At 52.6% G+C, this 15000-nt stretch overlaps 34 non-coding genes and 7 pseudogenes across 34 annotated transcripts; all 41 read right to left on the reverse strand.

The window, feature by feature from the left end:
- Positions 1–164: 164 nt before the first annotated feature.
- LOC139306022 (5S ribosomal RNA) lies at positions 165–283 on the reverse strand. The gene has a single exon (XR_011599383.1). It is a non-coding gene; the product is annotated as a 5S ribosomal RNA (ribosomal RNA).
- Positions 284–426: 143 nt separating this feature from the next.
- On the reverse strand, positions 427–545 carry LOC139281856 (5S ribosomal RNA). The gene has a single exon (XR_011596983.1). It is a non-coding gene; the product is annotated as a 5S ribosomal RNA (ribosomal RNA).
- Positions 546–770: 225 nt separating this feature from the next.
- LOC139281798 (5S ribosomal RNA) lies at positions 771–889 on the reverse strand. Its single transcript, XR_011596929.1, has one exon. It is a non-coding gene; the product is annotated as a 5S ribosomal RNA (ribosomal RNA).
- A 260-nt stretch (positions 890–1149) lies between these two features.
- On the reverse strand, positions 1150–1268 carry LOC139307820 (5S ribosomal RNA). Its single transcript, XR_011599697.1, has one exon. It is a non-coding gene; the product is annotated as a 5S ribosomal RNA (ribosomal RNA).
- A 319-nt stretch (positions 1269–1587) lies between these two features.
- On the reverse strand, positions 1588–1706 carry LOC139281844 (5S ribosomal RNA). The gene has a single exon (XR_011596971.1). It is a non-coding gene; the product is annotated as a 5S ribosomal RNA (ribosomal RNA).
- Positions 1707–1867: 161 nt separating this feature from the next.
- LOC139307665 (5S ribosomal RNA) lies at positions 1868–1986 on the reverse strand (annotated as a pseudogene).
- A 182-nt stretch (positions 1987–2168) lies between these two features.
- LOC139281900 (5S ribosomal RNA) lies at positions 2169–2287 on the reverse strand. The gene has a single exon (XR_011597024.1). It is a non-coding gene; the product is annotated as a 5S ribosomal RNA (ribosomal RNA).
- Positions 2288–2547: 260 nt separating this feature from the next.
- LOC139282103 (5S ribosomal RNA) lies at positions 2548–2666 on the reverse strand. The gene has a single exon (XR_011597219.1). It is a non-coding gene; the product is annotated as a 5S ribosomal RNA (ribosomal RNA).
- Positions 2667–3033: 367 nt separating this feature from the next.
- Positions 3034–3152, reverse strand: LOC139306439 (5S ribosomal RNA). The gene has a single exon (XR_011599464.1). It is a non-coding gene; the product is annotated as a 5S ribosomal RNA (ribosomal RNA).
- A 143-nt stretch (positions 3153–3295) lies between these two features.
- LOC139281858 (5S ribosomal RNA) lies at positions 3296–3414 on the reverse strand. Its single transcript, XR_011596984.1, has one exon. It is a non-coding gene; the product is annotated as a 5S ribosomal RNA (ribosomal RNA).
- A 225-nt stretch (positions 3415–3639) lies between these two features.
- LOC139281800 (5S ribosomal RNA) lies at positions 3640–3758 on the reverse strand. Its single transcript, XR_011596931.1, has one exon. It is a non-coding gene; the product is annotated as a 5S ribosomal RNA (ribosomal RNA).
- Positions 3759–4214: 456 nt separating this feature from the next.
- Positions 4215–4333, reverse strand: LOC139281845 (5S ribosomal RNA). Its single transcript, XR_011596972.1, has one exon. It is a non-coding gene; the product is annotated as a 5S ribosomal RNA (ribosomal RNA).
- Positions 4334–4494: 161 nt separating this feature from the next.
- On the reverse strand, positions 4495–4613 carry LOC139307649 (5S ribosomal RNA; annotated as a pseudogene).
- A 182-nt stretch (positions 4614–4795) lies between these two features.
- On the reverse strand, positions 4796–4914 carry LOC139282159 (5S ribosomal RNA). Its single transcript, XR_011597275.1, has one exon. It is a non-coding gene; the product is annotated as a 5S ribosomal RNA (ribosomal RNA).
- A 260-nt stretch (positions 4915–5174) lies between these two features.
- LOC139282104 (5S ribosomal RNA) lies at positions 5175–5293 on the reverse strand. The gene has a single exon (XR_011597220.1). It is a non-coding gene; the product is annotated as a 5S ribosomal RNA (ribosomal RNA).
- A 367-nt stretch (positions 5294–5660) lies between these two features.
- On the reverse strand, positions 5661–5779 carry LOC139306029 (5S ribosomal RNA). Its single transcript, XR_011599384.1, has one exon. It is a non-coding gene; the product is annotated as a 5S ribosomal RNA (ribosomal RNA).
- Positions 5780–5922: 143 nt separating this feature from the next.
- On the reverse strand, positions 5923–6041 carry LOC139281859 (5S ribosomal RNA). The gene has a single exon (XR_011596985.1). It is a non-coding gene; the product is annotated as a 5S ribosomal RNA (ribosomal RNA).
- A 225-nt stretch (positions 6042–6266) lies between these two features.
- Positions 6267–6385, reverse strand: LOC139281801 (5S ribosomal RNA). Its single transcript, XR_011596932.1, has one exon. It is a non-coding gene; the product is annotated as a 5S ribosomal RNA (ribosomal RNA).
- Positions 6386–6645: 260 nt separating this feature from the next.
- LOC139307832 (5S ribosomal RNA) lies at positions 6646–6764 on the reverse strand. The gene has a single exon (XR_011599698.1). It is a non-coding gene; the product is annotated as a 5S ribosomal RNA (ribosomal RNA).
- Positions 6765–7083: 319 nt separating this feature from the next.
- LOC139281846 (5S ribosomal RNA) lies at positions 7084–7202 on the reverse strand. Its single transcript, XR_011596973.1, has one exon. It is a non-coding gene; the product is annotated as a 5S ribosomal RNA (ribosomal RNA).
- Positions 7203–7363: 161 nt separating this feature from the next.
- Positions 7364–7482, reverse strand: LOC139307666 (5S ribosomal RNA; annotated as a pseudogene).
- Positions 7483–7664: 182 nt separating this feature from the next.
- LOC139281901 (5S ribosomal RNA) lies at positions 7665–7783 on the reverse strand. Its single transcript, XR_011597025.1, has one exon. It is a non-coding gene; the product is annotated as a 5S ribosomal RNA (ribosomal RNA).
- A 188-nt stretch (positions 7784–7971) lies between these two features.
- Positions 7972–8090, reverse strand: LOC139281802 (5S ribosomal RNA). Its single transcript, XR_011596933.1, has one exon. It is a non-coding gene; the product is annotated as a 5S ribosomal RNA (ribosomal RNA).
- A 456-nt stretch (positions 8091–8546) lies between these two features.
- LOC139306422 (5S ribosomal RNA) lies at positions 8547–8665 on the reverse strand. The gene has a single exon (XR_011599462.1). It is a non-coding gene; the product is annotated as a 5S ribosomal RNA (ribosomal RNA).
- Positions 8666–8826: 161 nt separating this feature from the next.
- Positions 8827–8945, reverse strand: LOC139307453 (5S ribosomal RNA; annotated as a pseudogene).
- Positions 8946–9318: 373 nt separating this feature from the next.
- LOC139306035 (5S ribosomal RNA) lies at positions 9319–9437 on the reverse strand. Its single transcript, XR_011599385.1, has one exon. It is a non-coding gene; the product is annotated as a 5S ribosomal RNA (ribosomal RNA).
- A 143-nt stretch (positions 9438–9580) lies between these two features.
- LOC139281860 (5S ribosomal RNA) lies at positions 9581–9699 on the reverse strand. Its single transcript, XR_011596986.1, has one exon. It is a non-coding gene; the product is annotated as a 5S ribosomal RNA (ribosomal RNA).
- Positions 9700–9924: 225 nt separating this feature from the next.
- On the reverse strand, positions 9925–10043 carry LOC139306639 (5S ribosomal RNA). The gene has a single exon (XR_011599501.1). It is a non-coding gene; the product is annotated as a 5S ribosomal RNA (ribosomal RNA).
- Positions 10044–10303: 260 nt separating this feature from the next.
- LOC139281673 (5S ribosomal RNA) lies at positions 10304–10422 on the reverse strand. The gene has a single exon (XR_011596893.1). It is a non-coding gene; the product is annotated as a 5S ribosomal RNA (ribosomal RNA).
- A 319-nt stretch (positions 10423–10741) lies between these two features.
- LOC139281847 (5S ribosomal RNA) lies at positions 10742–10860 on the reverse strand. The gene has a single exon (XR_011596974.1). It is a non-coding gene; the product is annotated as a 5S ribosomal RNA (ribosomal RNA).
- A 161-nt stretch (positions 10861–11021) lies between these two features.
- On the reverse strand, positions 11022–11140 carry LOC139307454 (5S ribosomal RNA; annotated as a pseudogene).
- Positions 11141–11322: 182 nt separating this feature from the next.
- Positions 11323–11441, reverse strand: LOC139281902 (5S ribosomal RNA). Its single transcript, XR_011597026.1, has one exon. It is a non-coding gene; the product is annotated as a 5S ribosomal RNA (ribosomal RNA).
- A 260-nt stretch (positions 11442–11701) lies between these two features.
- LOC139304423 (5S ribosomal RNA) lies at positions 11702–11820 on the reverse strand. Its single transcript, XR_011599107.1, has one exon. It is a non-coding gene; the product is annotated as a 5S ribosomal RNA (ribosomal RNA).
- A 367-nt stretch (positions 11821–12187) lies between these two features.
- LOC139306042 (5S ribosomal RNA) lies at positions 12188–12306 on the reverse strand. The gene has a single exon (XR_011599386.1). It is a non-coding gene; the product is annotated as a 5S ribosomal RNA (ribosomal RNA).
- A 143-nt stretch (positions 12307–12449) lies between these two features.
- Positions 12450–12568, reverse strand: LOC139281861 (5S ribosomal RNA). Its single transcript, XR_011596987.1, has one exon. It is a non-coding gene; the product is annotated as a 5S ribosomal RNA (ribosomal RNA).
- A 225-nt stretch (positions 12569–12793) lies between these two features.
- On the reverse strand, positions 12794–12912 carry LOC139281803 (5S ribosomal RNA). Its single transcript, XR_011596934.1, has one exon. It is a non-coding gene; the product is annotated as a 5S ribosomal RNA (ribosomal RNA).
- A 260-nt stretch (positions 12913–13172) lies between these two features.
- On the reverse strand, positions 13173–13291 carry LOC139281684 (5S ribosomal RNA). The gene has a single exon (XR_011596894.1). It is a non-coding gene; the product is annotated as a 5S ribosomal RNA (ribosomal RNA).
- A 319-nt stretch (positions 13292–13610) lies between these two features.
- LOC139307671 (5S ribosomal RNA) lies at positions 13611–13729 on the reverse strand (annotated as a pseudogene).
- Positions 13730–13946: 217 nt separating this feature from the next.
- LOC139307836 (5S ribosomal RNA) lies at positions 13947–14065 on the reverse strand (annotated as a pseudogene).
- A 486-nt stretch (positions 14066–14551) lies between these two features.
- LOC139305905 (5S ribosomal RNA) lies at positions 14552–14670 on the reverse strand. The gene has a single exon (XR_011599360.1). It is a non-coding gene; the product is annotated as a 5S ribosomal RNA (ribosomal RNA).
- A 155-nt stretch (positions 14671–14825) lies between these two features.
- Positions 14826–14944, reverse strand: LOC139281888 (5S ribosomal RNA). The gene has a single exon (XR_011597013.1). It is a non-coding gene; the product is annotated as a 5S ribosomal RNA (ribosomal RNA).
- Between the last annotated feature and the right edge of the window lie 56 nt (positions 14945–15000).

Raw genomic sequence — 15000 nt, forward strand, 5'->3', positions numbered from 1 at the left:
TCGGACGAGATCGGGCGTGTTCAGAGTGGTATGGCCGTAAGCCTGTGGGCCCTTTGCATCCACGCTCCTTATAGTGTGTATGTGGCAGTGGCATTGGCACTTTAAAGTTGGGTGTTTCACTGCTGGAGCAGCACCCTGGCTGTCTCTAAAAAGGGAAGTGGAAAAGCTTACAGCACCTGGTATTCCCAGGAGGTCTCCCATCCAAGTACCAACCAGGCCCGACCCTGCTTAGCTACCGAGATCAGACTAGATCGGGCGTGTTCAGAGTTGTATGGCCGTAAGCCTCTGGGCACTTCGCATACACGCTCCTTATAGTGTGTTAGTGGCAGTGGCTCTACATAGTGTGTATGTGACAGTGGCACTTTAAAGTTGGGTGTTTCACTGCTGGAGCAGCACCCTGGCTGTCTCTAAAAAGGGAAGTGGAAAAGCTTACAGCACCTGGTATTCCCAGGCAGTCTCCTATCCAAGTACTAACCAGGCCCGACCCTGCTTAGCTTCCGAGATCAGATGAGATCGGGCGTGTTCAGAGTGGTATGGCCGTCAGCCTGTAAGCTTGTGGGCACTTTGCATACACGCTCCTTATAGTGTGTATGTGGCAGTGGCATTGTCTCTATATATATTGTGTATGTGGCAGTGGCAGTGGCTCTACATAGTGTGTATGTGGCAGTGGCTCTACATAGTGTGTATGTGACAGTGGCAGTGGCACTTTAAAGTTGGGTGTTTCACTGCTGGAGCAGCGCCATGGCTGTCTCTAAAAAGTGAAGTGGAAAAGCTTGCAGCACCTGGTATTCCCAGGCGGTCTCCCATCCAAGTACTAACCAGGCCCGACCCTGCTTAGCTTCCGAGATCAGACGAGATCGGGCGTGTTCAGAGTGGTATGGCCGTAAGCCTCTGGGCCCTTCGCATACACGCTCCTTATAGTGTGTATGTGGCAGTGGCAGTAGCAGTGGCTTTACATAGTGTGTATGTGACAGTGGCAGTGGCTCTACATAGTGTGTATGTGGCAGTGGCAGTGGCAGTGGCTCTACATAGTGTGTATGTGACAGTGGCTCTACATAGTGTGTATGTGACAGTGGCAGTGGCACTTTAAAGTTGGGTGTTTCACTGCTGGAGCAGCGCCCTGGGTGTCTCTAAAAAGTGAAGTGGAAAAGCTTACAGCACCTGGTATTCCCAGGCGGTCTCCCATCCAAGTACTAACCAGGCCCGACCCTGCTTAGCTTCCGAGATCAGACGAGATCGGGCGTGTTCAGAGTGGTATGGCCGTAAGTATGTGGGCCCTTCGCATACACGCTCCTTATAGTGTGTATGTGGCATTGGCATTGTCTCTACATAGTGTGTATGTGACAATCCCAATCTGTTCAGCCTGCAGAAAGCTCCAGCAACCTTGCCCACCAGCCCAACTCGTGGGCCCACGCTTAAGCACCTCACCGCGGACTACAGCTTGACAGGCGCGTCCGACGCAGCTTCGTGGCCCTGGTGCTCCGTATCTGTGGCACTCTGCTCAAGGCGTGGAGCGTTCAATGAGTTCAGCTAGGTGTTTCACTGCTGGAGCAGCACCCTGGCTGTCTCTAAAAAGGGAAGTGGAAAAGCTTACAGCACCTGGTATTCCCAGTTGGTCTCCCATCCAAGTACTAACCAGGCCCGACCCTGCTTAGCTACCGAGATCAGACGAGATCGGGCGTGTTCAGAGTGGTATGGCCGTAAGCCTCTGGGCCCATCGCATACACGCTCCTTATAGTGTGTTAGTGGCAGTGGCAGTGGCAGTGGCTCTACATAGTGTGTATGTGACAGTGGCAGTGGCTCTTTAAAGCTGGGTCTTTCACTGCTGGAGCAGGACGCTGGCTTTCTCTAAAAAGGGAAGTGGAAAAGGTTACAGCACGTGGTATTCCCAGGAGGTCTCCCATCCAAGTAATAACCAGGCCCAACCCTGCTTAACTACCGTGATCAGACGAGGTCGGGCGTGTTCAGAGTGGTATGGCCGTAAGCCTCAGGGCCCTTCCCATACACGCTCCTTATAGTGTGTATGTGGCAGTGGCAGTGGCTCTTCATAGTGTGTATGTGACAGTGGCTCTACATAGTGTGTATGTGACAGTGGCAGTGGCACTTTAAAGTTGGGTGTTTCACTGCTGGAGCATCACCCTGGCTGTCTCTAAAAAGGGAAGTGGAAAAGCTTACAGCACCTGAAATTCCCAGGCGGTCTCCCATCCAAGTACTAACCAGGCCCGACCCTGCTTAGCTTCCGAGATCAGACGAGATCGGGCATGTTCAGAGTGGTATGGCCGTAAGCCTGTGGGCTCTTTGCATACACGCTCCTTATAGTGTGTATGTGTCAGTGGCATTGTCTCTACATAGTGTGTATGTGGCAGTGGCAGTGTCTCGACATAGTGTGTATGTGACCGTGGCAGTGGCTCTACATCGTGTGTATGTGGCAGTGGCAGTGGCAGTGGCTCTACATAGTGTGTATGTGACAGTGGCAGTGGCACTTTAAAGTTGGGTGTTTCACTGCTGGAGCAGCGCCCTGGCAGTCTCTAAAAAGTGAAGTGGAAAAGCTTACAGCACCTGGTATTCCCAGGCGGTCTCCCATCCAAGTACTAACCAGGCCCGACCCTGCTTAGCTTCCGAGAACAGATGAGATCGGGCGTGTTCAGAGTGGTATGTCCGTAAGCCTCTGGCCCATTCGCATACACGCTCCTTATAGTGTGTAAGTGGCAGTGGCTCTATATAGTGTGTATGTGACAGTGGCAGTGGCAGTGGCTCTACATAGTGTGTATGTGACAGTGGCAGTGGCACTTTAAAGTTGGGTGTTTCACTGCTGGAGCAGCACCCTGGCTGTCTCATATAAGGACCCGACCCTGCTTAGCTTCCGAGATCGGACGAGATCGGGCGTGTTCAGAGTGGTATGGCCGTAAGCCTGTGGGCCCTTTGCATCCACGCTCCTTATAGTGTGTATGTGGCAGTGGCATTGGCACTTTAAAGTTGGGTGTTTCACTGCTGGAGCAGCACCCTGGCTGTCTCTAAAAAGGGAAGTGGAAAAGCTTACAGCACCTGGTATTCCCAGGAGGTCTCCCATCCAAGTACCAACCAGGCCCGACCCTGCTTAGCTACCGAGATCAGACTAGATCGGGCGTGTTCAGAGTTGTATGGCTGTAAGCCTCTGGGCACTTCGCATACACGCTCCTTATAGTGTGTTAGTGGCAGTGGCTCTACATAGTGTGTATGTGACAGTGGCACTTTAAAGTTGGGTGTTTCACTGCTGGAGCAGCACCCTGGCTGTCTCTAAAAAGGGAAGTGGAAAAGCTTACAGCACCTGGTATTCCCAGGCAGTCTCCTATCCAAGTACTAACCAGGCCCGACCCTGCTTAGCTTCCGAGATCAGATGAGATCGGGCGTGTTCAGAGTGGTATGGCCGTCAGCCTGTAAGCTTGTGGGCACTTTGCATACACGCTCCTTATAGTGTGTATGTGGCAGTGGCATTGTCTCTATATATATTGTGTATGTGGCAGTGGCAGTGGCTCTACATAGTGTGTATGTGGCAGTGGCTCTACATAGTGTGTATGTGACAGTGGCAGTGGCACTTTAAAGTTGGGTGTTTCACTGCTGGAGCAGCGCCATGGCTGTCTCTAAAAAGTGAAGTGGAAAAGCTTGCAGCACCTGGTATTCCCAGGCGGTCTCCCATCCAAGTACTAACCAGGCCCGACCCTGCTTAGCTTCCGAGATCAGACGAGATCGGGCGTGTTCAGAGTGGTATGGCCGTAAGCCTCTGGGCCCTTCGCATACACGCTCCTTATAGTGTGTATGTGGCAGTGGCAGTGGCTCTACATAGTGTGTATGTGACAGTGGCTGTGGCTCTTTATAGTGTGTACGTCACAGAGTCAGCGGCTTTTCATAGTGTGCATGTGACCGCATCGGCAGCTCTTGGCAGTGTCTATGAGCACTGATACCCGTACTTCATCAACACACTGTGCCCTCCTCAACCCCACGCAGTTCAGCCTGCAGAAAGCTCCAGCAACCTTGCCCACCAGCCCAACTCGTGGGCCTACGCTTCAGCACCTCCCCGCGGACTACAGCTTGACAGGCGCGTCCGACGCAGCTTCGTGGCCCTGGTGCTCCGTATCTCTGGCACTCTGCTCAAGGCGTGGAGCGTTCAATGAGTTCAGCTGGGTGTTTCACTGCTGGAGCAGCACCCTGGCTGTCTCTAAAAAGGGAAGTGGAAAAGCTTACAGCACCTGGTATTCCCAGTTGGTCTCCCATCCAAGTACTAACCAGGCCCGACCCTGCTTAGCTACCGAGATCAGACGAGATCGGGCGTGTTCAGAGTGGTATGGCCGTAAGCCTCTGGGCCCTTCGCATACACGCTCCTTATAGTGTGTTAGTGGCAGTGGCAGTGGCAGTGGCTCTACATAGTGTGTATGTGACAGTGGCAGTGGCTCTTTAAAGCTGGGTCTTTCACTGCTGGAGCAGGACGCTGGCTTTCTCTAAAAAGGGAAGTGGAAAAGGTTACAGCACGTGGTATTCCCAGGAGGTCTCCCATCCAAGTAATAACCAGGCCCAACCCTGCTTAACTACCATGATCAGACGAGATCGGGCGTGTTCAGAGTGGTATGGCCGTAAGCCTCAGGGCCCTTCCCATACACGCTCCTTATAGTGTGTATGTGGCAGTGGCAGTGGCTCTACATAGTGTGTATGTGACAGTGGCTCTACATAGTGTGTATGTGACAGTGGCAGTGGCACTTTAAAGTTGGGTGTTTCACTGCTGGAGCATCACCCTGGCTGTCTCTAAAAAGGGAAGTGGAAAAGCTTACAGCACCTGAAATTCCCAGGCGGTCTCCCATCCAAGTACTAACCAGGCCCGACCCTGCTTAGCTTCCGAGATCAGACGAGATCGGGCATGTTCAGAGTGGTATGGCCGTACGCCTGTGGGCTCTTTGCATACACGCTCCTTATAGTGTGTATGTGTCAGTGGCATTGTCTCTACATAGTGTGTATGTGGCAGTGGCAGTGTCTCGACATAGTGTGTATGTGACAGTGGCAGTGGCTCTACATCGTGTGTATGTGGCAGTGGCAGTGGCAGTGGCTCTACATAGTGTGTATGTGACAGTGGCAGTGGCACTTTAAAGTTGGGTGTTTCACTGCTGGAGCAGCGCCCTGGCAGTCTCTAAAAAGTGAAGTGGAAAAGCTTACAGCACCTGGTATTCCCAGGCGGTCTCCCATCCAAGTACTAACCAGGCCCGACCCTGCTTAGCTTCCGAGAACAGATGAGATCGGGCGTGTTCAGAGTGGTATGTCCGTAAGCCTCTGGCCCATTCGCATACACGCTCCTTATAGTGTGTAAGTGGCAGTGGCTCTATATAGTGTGTATGTGACAGTGGCAGTGGCAGAGGCTCTACATAGTGTGTATGTGACAGTGGCAGTGGCACTTTAAAGTTGGGTGTTTCACTGCTGGAGCAGCACCCTGGCTGTCTCATATAAGGACCCGACCCTGCTTAGCTTCCGAGATCGGACGAGATCGGGCGTGTTCAGAGTGGTATGGCCGTAAGCCTGTGGGCCCTTTGCATCCACGCTCCTTATAGTGTGTATGTGGCAGTGGCATTGGCACTTTAAAGTTGGGTGTTTCACTGCTGGAGCAGCACCCTGGCTGTCTCTAAAAAGGGAAGTGGAAAAGCTTACAGCACCTGGTATTCCCAGGAGGTCTCCCATCCAAGTACCAACCAGGCCCGACCCTGCTTAGCTACCGAGATCAGACTAGATCGGGCGTGTTCAGAGTTGTATGGCCGTAAGCCTCTGGGCACTTCGCATACACGCTCCTTATAGTGTGTTAGTGGCAGTGGCTCTACATAGTGTGTATGTGACAGTGGCACTTTAAAGTTGGGTGTTTCACTGCTGGAGCAGCACCCTGGCTGTCTCTAAAAAGGGAAGTGGAAAAGCTTACAGCACCTGGTATTCCCAGGCAGTCTCCTATCCAAGTACTAACCAGGCCCGACCCTGCTTAGCTTCCGAGATCAGATGAGATCGGGCGTGTTCAGAGTGGTATGGCCGTCAGCCTGTAAGCTTGTGGGCACTTTGCATACACGCTCCTTATAGTGTGTATGTGGCAGTGGCATTGTCTCTATATATATTGTGTATGTGGCAGTGGCAGTGGCTCTACATAGTGTGTATGTGGCAGTGGCTCTACATAGTGTGTATGTGACAGTGGCAGTGGCACTTTAAAGTTGGGTGTTTCACTGCTGGAGCAGCGCCATGGCTGTCTCTAAAAAGTGAAGTGGAAAAGCTTGCAGCACCTGGTATTCCCAGGCGGTCTCCCATCCAAGTACTAACCAGGCCCGACCCTGCTTAGCTTCCGAGATCAGACGAGATCGGGCGTGTTCAGAGTGGTATGGCCGTAAGCCTCTGGGCCCTTCGCATACACGCTCCTTATAGTGTGTATGTGGCAGTGGCAGTAGCAGTGGCTTTACATAGTGTGTATGTGACAGTGGCAGTGGCTCTACATAGTGTGTATGTGGCAGTGGCAGTGGCAGTGGCTCTACATAGTGTGTATGTGACAGTGGCTCTACATAGTGTGTATGTGACAGTGGCAGTGGCACTTTAAAGTTGGGTGTTTCACTGCTGGAGCAGCGCCCTGGGTGTCTCTAAAAAGTGAAGTGGAAAAGCTTACAGCACCTGGTATTCCCAGGCGGTCTCCCATCCAAGTACTAACCAGGCCCGACCCTGCTTAGCTTCCGAGATCAGACGAGATCGGGCGTGTTCAGAGTGGTATGGCCGTAAGTATGTGGGCCCTTCGCATACACGCTCCTTATAGTGTGTATGTGGCATTGGCATTGTCTCTACATAGTGTGTATGTGACAATCCCAATCTGTTCAGCCTGCAGAAAGCTCCAGCAACCTTGCCCACCAGCCCAACTCGTGGGCCCACGCTTAAGCACCTCACCGCGGACTACAGCTTGACAGGCGCGTCCGACGCAGCTTCGTGGCCCTGGTGCTCCGTATCTGTGGCACTCTGCTCAAGGCGTGGAGCGTTCAATGAGTTCAGCTAGGTGTTTCACTGCTGGAGCAGCACCCTGGCTGTCTCTAAAAAGGGAAGTGGAAAAGCTTACAGCACCTGGTATTCCCAGTTGGTCTCCCATCCAAGTACTAACCAGGCCCGACCCTGCTTAGCTACCGAGATCAGACGAGATCGGGCGTGTTCAGAGTGGTATGGCCGTAAGCCTCTGGGCCCTTCGCATACACGCTCCTTATAGTGTGTTAGTGGCAGTGGCAGTGGCAGTGGCTCTACATAGTGTGTATGTGACAGTGGCAGTGGCTCTTTAAAGCTGGGTCTTTCACTGCTGGAGCAGGACGCTGGCTTTCTCTAAAAAGGGAAGTGGAAAAGGTTACAGCACGTGGTATTCCCAGGAGGTCTCCCATCCAAGTAATAACCAGGCCCAACCCTGCTTAACTACCGTGATCAGACGAGGTCGGGCGTGTTCAGAGTGGTATGGCCGTAAGCCTCAGGGCCCTTCCCATACACGCTCCTTATAGTGTGTATGTGGCAGTGGCAGTGGCTCTACATAGTGTGTATGTGACAGTGGCTCTACATAGTGTGTATGTGACAGTGGCAGTGGCACTTTAAAGTTGGGTGTTTCACTGCTGGAGCATCACCCTGGCTGTCTCTAAAAAGGGAAGTGGAAAAGCTTACAGCACCTGAAATTCCCAGGCGGTCTCCCATCCAAGTACTAACCAGGCCCGACCCTGCTTAGCTTCCGAGATCAGACGAGATCGGGCATGTTCAGAGTGGTATGGCCGTAAGCCTGTGGGCTCTTTGCATACACGCTCCTTATAGTGTGTATGTGTCAGTGGCATTGTCTCTACATAGTGTGTATGTGGCAGTGGCAGTGTCTCGACATAGTGTGTATGTGACAGTGGCAGTGGCACTTTAAAGTTGGGTGTTTCACTGCTGTAGCAGCGCCATGGCTGTCTCTAAAAAGTGAAGTGGAAAAGCTTGCAGCACCTGGTATTCCCAGGCGGTCTCCCATCCAAGTACTAACCAGGCCCGACCCTGCTTAGCTTCCGAGATCAGACGAGATCGGGCGTGTTCAGAGTGGTATGGCCGTAAGCCTCTGGGCCCTTCGCATACACGCTCCTTATAGTGTGTATGTGGCAGTGGCAGTGGCTCTACATAGTGTGTATGTGACAGTGGCTGTGGCTCTTTATAGTGTGTACGTCACAGAGTCAGCGGCTTTTCATAGTGTGCATGTGACCGCATCGGCAGCTCTTGGCAGTGTCTATGAGCACTGATACCCGTACTTCATCAACACACTGTGCCCTCCTCAACCCCACGCAGTTCAGCCTGCAGAAAGCTCCAGCAACCTTGCCCACCAGCCCAACTCGTGGGCCTACGCTTCAGCACCTCCCCGCGGACTACAGCTTGACAGGCGCGTCCGACGCAGCTTCGTGGCCCTGGTGCTCCGTATCTCTGGCACTCTGCTCAAGGCGTGGAGCGTTCAATGAGTTCAGCTGGGTGTTTCACTGCTGGAGCAGCACCCTGGCTGTCTCTAAAAAGGGAAGTGGAAAAGCTTACAGCACCTGGTATTCCCAGGAGGTCTCCCATCCAAGTACTAACCAGGCCCGACCCTGCTTAGCTACCGAGATCAGACGAGATCGGGCGTGTTCAGAGTGGTATGGCCGTAAGCCTCTGGGCCCTTCGCATACACGCTCCTTATAGTGTGTTAGTGGCAGTGGCAGTGGCAGTGGCTCTACATAGTGTGTATGTGACAGTGGCAGTGGCTCTTTAAAGCTGGGTCTTTCACTGCTGGAGCAGGACGCTGGCTTTCTCTAAAAAGGGAAGTGGAAAAGGTTACAGCACGTGGTATTCCCAGGAGGTCTCCCATCCAAGTAATAACCAGGCCCAACCCTGCTTAACTACCGTGATCAGACGAGATCGGGCGTGTTCAGAGTGGTATGGCCGTAAGCCTCAGGGCCCTTCCCATACACGCTCCTTATAGTGTGTATGTGGCAGTGGCAGTGGCTCTATATAGTGTGTATGTGACAGTGGCAGTGGCAGAGGCTCTACATAGTGTGTATGTGACAGTGGCAGTGGCACTTTAAAGTTGGGTGTTTCACTGCTGGAGCAGCACCCTGGCTGTCTCATATAAGGACCCGACCCTGCTTAGCTTCCGAGATCGGACGAGATCGGGCGTGTTCAGAGTGGTATGGCCGTAAGCCTGTGGGCCCTTTGCATCCACGCTCCTTATAGTGTGTATGTGGCAGTGGCATTGGCACTTTAAAGTTGGGTGTTTCACTGCTGGAGCAGCACCCTGGCTGTCTCTAAAAAGGGAAGTGGAAAAGCTTACAGCACCTGGTATTCCCAGGAGGTCTCCCATCCAAGTACCAACCAGGCCCGACCCTGCTTAGCTACCGAGATCAGACTAGATCGGGCGTGTTCAGAGTTGTATGGCCGTAAGCCTCTGGGCACTTCGCATACACGCTCCTTATAGTGTGTTAGTGGCAGTGGCTCTACATAGTGTGTATGTGACAGTGGCACTTTAAAGTTGGGTGTTTCACTGCTGGAGCAGCACCCTGGCTGTCTCTAAAAAGGGAAGTGGAAAAGCTTACAGCACCTGGTATTCCCAGGCAGTCTCCTATCCAAGTACTAACCAGGCCCGACCCTGCTTAGCTTCCGAGATCAGATGAGATCGGGCGTGTTCAGAGTGGTATGGCCGTCAGCCTGTAAGCTTGTGGGCACTTTGCATACACGCTCCTTATAGTGTGTATGTGGCAGTGGCATTGTCTCTATATATATTGTGTATGTGGCAGTGGCAGTGGCTCTACATAGTGTGTATGTGGCAGTGGCTCTACATAGTGTGTATGTGACAGTGGCAGTGGCACTTTAAAGTTGGGTGTTTCACTGCTGGAGCAGCGCCATGGCTGTCTCTAAAAAGTGAAGTGGAAAAGCTTGCAGCACCTGGTATTCCCAGGCGGTCTCCCATCCAAGTACTAACCAGGCCTGACCCTGCTTAGCTTCCCAGATCAGACGAGATCGGGCGTGTTCAGAGTGGTATGGCCGTAAGCCTCTGGGCCCTTCGCATACACGCTCCTTATAGTGTGTATGTGGCAGTGGCAGTAGCAGTGGCTTTACATAGTGTGTATGTGACAGTGGCAGTGGCTCTACATAGTGTGTATGTGGCAGTGGCAGTGGCAGTGGCTCTACATAGTGTGTATGTGACAGTGGCTCTACATAGTGTGTATGTGACAGTGGCAGTGGCACTTTAAAGTTGGGTGTTTCACTGCTGGAGCAGCGCCCTGGGTGTCTCTAAAAAGTGAAGTGGAAAAGCTTACAGCACCTGGTATTCCCAGGCGGTCTCCCATCCAAGTACTAACCAGGCCCGACCCTGCTTAGCTTCCGAGATCAGACGAGATCGGGCGTGTTCAGAGTGGTATGGCCGTAAGTATGTGGGCCCTTCGCATACACGCTCCTTATAGTGTGTATGTGGCATTGGCATTGTCTCTACATAGTGTGTATGTGACAATCCCAATCTGTTCAGCCTGCAGAAAGCTCCAGCAACCTTGCCCACCAGCCCAACTCGTGGGCCCACGCTTAAGCACCTCACCGCGGACTACAGCTTGACAGGCGCGTCCGACGCAGCTTCGTGGCCCTGGTGCTCCGTATCTGTGGCACTCTGCTCAAGGCGTGGAGCGTTCAATGAGTTCAGCTAGGTGTTTCACTGCTGGAGCAGCACCCTGGCTGTCTCTAAAAAGGGAAGTGGAAAAGCTTACAGCACCTGGTATTCCCAGTTGGTCTCCCATCCAAGTACTAACCAGGCCCGACCCTGCTTAGCTACCGAGATCAGACGAGATCGGGCGTGTTCAGAGTGGTATGGCCGTAAGCCTCTGGGCCCTTCGCATACACGCTCCTTATAGTGTGTTAGTGGCAGTGGCAGTGGCAGTGGCTCTACATAGTGTGTATGTGACAGTGGCAGTGGCTCTTTAAAGCTGGGTCTTTCACTGCTGGAGCAGGACGCTGGCTTTCTCTAAAAAGGGAAGTGGAAAAGGTTACAGCACGTGGTATTCCCAGGAGGTCTCCCATCCAAGTAATAACCAGGCCCAACCCTGCTTAACTACCGTGATCAGACGAGATCGGGCGTGTTCAGAGTGGTATGGCCGTAAGCCTCAGGGCCCTTCCCATACACGCTCCTTATAGTGTGTATGTGGCAGTGGCAGTGGCTCTACATAGTGTGTATGTGACAGTGGCTCTACATAGTGTGTATGTGACAGTGGCAGTGGCACTTTAAAGTTGGGTGTTTCACTGCTGGAGCATCACCCTGGCTGTCTCTAAAAAGGGAAGTGGAAAAGCTTACAGCACCTGAAATTCCCAGGCGGTCTCCCATCCAAGTACTAACCAGGCCCGACCCTGCTTAGCTTCCGAGATCAGACGAGATCGGGCATGTTCAGAGTGGTATGGCCGTAAGCCTGTGGGCTCTTTGCATACACGCTCCTTATAGTGTGTATGTGTCAGTGGCATTGTCTCTACATAGTGTGTATGTGGCAGTGGCAGTGTCTCGACATAGTGTGTATGTGACAGTGGCAGTGGCTCTACATCGTGTGTATGTGGCAGTGGCAGTGGCAGTGGCTCTACATAGTGTGTATGTGACAGTGGCAGTGGCACTTTAAAGTTGGGTGTTTCACTGCTGGAGCAGCGCCCTGGCAGTCTCTAAAAAGTGAAGTGGAAAGCCTTACAGCACCTGGTATTCCCAGGCGGTCTCCCATCCAAGTACTAACCAGGCCCGACCCTGCTTAGCTTCCGAGAACAGATGAGATCGGGCGTGTTCAGAGTGGTATGTCCGTAAGCCTCTGGCCCATTCGCATACACGCTCCTTATAGTGTGTAAGTGGCAGTGGCTCTATATAGTGTGTATGTGACAGTGGCAGTGGCAGTGGCTCTACATAGTGTGTATGTGACAGTGGCAGTGGCACTTTAAAGTTGGGTGTTTCACTGCTGGAGCAGCACCCTGGCTGTCTCATATAAGGACCCGACCCTGCTTAGCTTCCGAGATCGGACGAGATCGGGCGTGTTCAGAGTGGTATGGCCGTAAGCCTGTGGGCCCTTTGCATCCACGCTCCTTATAGTGTGTATGTGGCAGTGGCATTGGCACTTTAAAGTTGGGTGTTTCACTGCTGGAGCAGCACCCTGGCTGTCTCTAAAAAGGGAAGTGGAAAAGCTTACAGCACCTGGTATTCCCAGGAGGTCTCCCATCCAAGTACCAACCAGGCCCGACCCTGCTTAGCTACCGAGATCAGACTAGATCGGGCGTGTTCAGAGTTGTATGGCCGTAAGCCTCTGGGCACTTCGCATACACGCTCCTTATAGTGTGTTAGTGGCAGTGGCTCTACATAGTGTGTATGTGACAGTGGCACTTTAAAGTTGGGTGTTTCACTGCTGGAGCAGCACCCTGGCTGTCTCTAAAAAGGGAAGTGGAAAAGCTTACAGCACCTGGTATTCCCAGGCAGTCTCCTATCCAAGTACTAACCAGGCCCGACCCTGCTTAGCTTCCGAGATCAGATGAGATCGGGCGTGTTCAGAGTGGTATGGCCGTCAGCCTGTAAGCTTGTGGGCACTTTGCATACACGCTCCTTATAGTGTGTATGTGGCAGTGGCATTGTCTCTATATATATTGTGTATGTGGCAGTGGCAGTGGCTCTACATAGTGTGTATGTGGCAGTGGCTCTACATAGTGTGTATGTGACAGTGGCAGTGGCACTTTAAAGTTGGGTGTTTCACTGCTGGAGCAGCGCCATGGCTGTCTCTAAAAAGTGAAGTGGAAAAGCTTGCAGCACCTGGTATTCCCAGGCGGTCTCCCATCCAAGTACTAACCAGGCCCGACCCTGCTTAGCTTCCGAGATCAGACGAGATCGGGCGTGTTCAGAGTGGTATGGCCGTAAGCCTCTGGGCCCTTCGCATACACGCTCCTTATAGTGTGTATGTGGCAGTGGCAGTAGCAGTGGCTTTACATAGTGTGTATGTGACAGTGGCAGTGGCTCTACATAGTGTGTATGTGGCAGTGGCAGTGGCAGTGGCTCTACATAGTGTGTATGTGACAGTGGCTCTACATAGTGTGTATGTGACAGTGGCAGTGGCACTTTAAAGTTGGGTGTTTCACTGCTGGAGCAGCGCCCTGGGTGTCTCTAAAAAGTGAAGTGGAAAAGCTTACAGCACCTGGTATTCCCAGGCGGTCTCCCATCCAAGTACTAACCAGGCCCGACCCTGCTTAGCTTCCGAGATCAGACGAGATCGGGCGTGTTCAGAGTGGTATGGCCGTAAGTATGTGGGCCCTTCGCATACACGCTCCTTATAGTGTGTATGTGGCATTGGCATTGTCTCTACATAGTGTGTATGTGACAATCCCAATCTGTTCAGCCTGCAGAAAGCTCCAGCAACCTTGCCCACCAGCCCAACTCGTGGGCCCACGCTTAAGCACCTCACCGCGGACTACAGCTTGACAGGCGCGTCCGACGCAGCTTCGTGGCCCTGGTGCTCCGTATCTGTGGCACTCTGCTCAAGGCGTGGAGCGTTCAATGAGTTCAGCTAGGTGTTTCACTGCTGGAGCAGCACCCTGGCTGTCTCTAAAAAGGGAAGTGGAAAAGCTTACAGCACCTGGTATTCCCAGGCGGTCTCCCATCAAAGTAGTAACCAGGCTTGATCCTGCTTAGCTTCCGAGATCAGACGAGATCGGGCGTGTTCAGAGTGGTATGTCCGTAAGCCTGTGGGCATTTTGCATACACGCTCCTTATAGTGTGTATGTGGCAGTGGCATTGTCTCTATATATACTGTGTATGTGGCAGTGGCAGTGGCTCTACATAGTGTGTATGTGGCAGTGGCTCTACATAGTGTGTATGTGACAGTGGCAGTGGCTCTTTAAAGCTGGGTCTTTCACTGCTGGAGCAGTACGCTGGCTTTCTCTAAAAAGGGAAGTGGAAAAGGTTACAGCACGTGGTATTCCCAAGAGGTCTCCCATCCAAGTAATAACCAGGCCCGACCCTGCTTAACTACCGAGATCAGACGACATCGGGCGTGTTCAGAGTGATATGGCCGTAAGTTTTGGGGCCTTCGCATACACGCTCCTTATAGTGTGTATGTGGCAGTGGCTCTACATAGTGTGTATGTGACAGTGGCTTTACATAGTGTGTATGTGACAGTGGCAGTGGCTCTTTATAGTGTGTACGTGACAGTGGCTCTACATAGTGTGTATGTGACAGTGGCAGTGGCAGTGGCTCTACATAGTGTGTATGTGACAGTGGCAGTGGCACTTTAAAGTTGGGTGTTTCACTGCTGGAGCAGCACCCTGGCTGTCTCAAAAAACGGCCCGACCCTGCTTAGCGTCCGAGATCTGATGAGATCGGGCGTGTTCAGAGTGGTATGGCCGTAAGCCTCTGGGCCCTTCGCATACATGCTCCTTATTGTGTGTATGTGGCAGTGGCAGTGGCATTGTCTCTACATAGTGTGTATGTGACAGTGGTACTTTAAAGTTGGGTGTTTCACTGCTGGAGCAGCACCATGGCTGTCTCTAAAAAGGGAAGTGGAAAAGCTTACAGCACCTGGTACTCCCAGGCGGTCTCCCATCCAAATACTAACCAGGACCGACCCTGCTTAGCTTTCGAGATCAGACGAGATCGGGCGTGTTCAGAGTGGTTTGGCCGTAAGCCTGTGGGCCCTTCGCATAACCGCTCCTTATAGTGTGTATGTGGCAGTGGCATTGTCTCTACATTGTGTGTATGTGACAGTGGCAGTGGCACTTTAAAGTTGGGTGTTTCACTGCTGGAGCAGCACCCTGGCTGTCTCTGAAAAAGGAAGTGGAAAAGCTTACAGCACCTGGTATTCCCAGGAGGTCTCCCATCCAAGTACTAACCAGGCCCGACATTGCTTAGCTACCGAGATCAGACGAGATCGGGTGTGTTCAGAGTGGTATGGCCGTAAGCCTCTGGGCCCATCGCATACACGGTCCTTATAGTGTGTTAGTGGCAGTGGCAGTGGC

This window comes from Enoplosus armatus, chromosome 2 (genome assembly GCF_043641665.1).
Source record: "Enoplosus armatus isolate fEnoArm2 chromosome 2, fEnoArm2.hap1, whole genome shotgun sequence".
NCBI classification, from domain to species: Eukaryota; Metazoa; Chordata; class Actinopteri; order Centrarchiformes; family Enoplosidae; genus Enoplosus; species Enoplosus armatus.